Source organism: Symsagittifera roscoffensis, chromosome 4 (assembly GCF_963678635.1).
Source record: "Symsagittifera roscoffensis chromosome 4, txSymRosc1.1, whole genome shotgun sequence".
Classification (NCBI taxonomy): domain Eukaryota; kingdom Metazoa; phylum Xenacoelomorpha; order Acoela; family Convolutidae; genus Symsagittifera; species Symsagittifera roscoffensis.
In genome coordinates this window covers 19,230,231-19,231,209 of record NC_087065.1, presented here as the reverse complement: position 1 = coordinate 19,231,209, position 979 = coordinate 19,230,231, and positions in this window count along the sequence as shown.

Sequence of the window (979 nt, the reverse complement as noted above, 5' to 3'; positions counted from 1 at the left end):
TCCGTCCGTTGCAGATTTAATCATTTTTTTGTAAATTTTTAATTTTCCGAGTTTAAACTATTGCTTTTCTAGAAAAAATCTGCTTTCATTCCCTGATGGAATCTGCTCTCAAAATTTCAATCAGCAAATGATTGAAAAATACTGGTTTTAATGCCCATATAACTTTAAGTATTTAATTTGCAACCAAATGCCTGCAACGTAAATTTATAGAGCCTATATTTTGCGATATAGTTTTGCGTTTTTAGTTTTGCCGTGGACTACATAGAATATGCGATAAAGTTTACACTTTGCCTTGAAAATCGAAGGCCAATGAACATAAAGTAAAGAAAAAATTTGAGTTAAAAACTTTAGGTCAAAAGCTGTTCCACTGTTACTGTTTGTCAAACAGATTTCAACACATTGTTAAAAAGGATTATAGTGATAAGTAGCCTTTTTTCACAAATTTTTTAATAATGGTTTTTAATGAAATTTAATCAAATTTAAATATCTGAATGGTTATTATAATTTCTTGTAGCCAATAAAAAATCTAAACTCTGTATCATATTTAGTTTTGGTTATGAAAATGTTTTTTTAACAGCTTTTTAGTCACAATAACCGTTGTAAATATTTTTAAAGAAATTTAATCGATTTGAAATCTCCAAAAAATTGAACTAAAATCTTATTATAACTCATTCCTAAAACTAGAAATTATATAATATTGACTACAATGTCAACAATTGGCATCCGAAAGCACAATTGGATTGGTTTCGTTGCATGAAACCCAGGTCATTTATCAAAAAAAAGTTGTAATTCGAAAATAAAACTTTTAAAGACTATCAAATAGTTTGATGAGTTATTAATTGTTATTTAGTTGTAGCCTTATCTGGAGTACGTGATGCTTTTAATTTCAAAATCAACAGCAAAATAAAAAAAGAGAATCTTTTATAAAAACAATTTGTTGATTTTTTTTCTGAGCTGCACTGTTCTCTAAACCCTATTA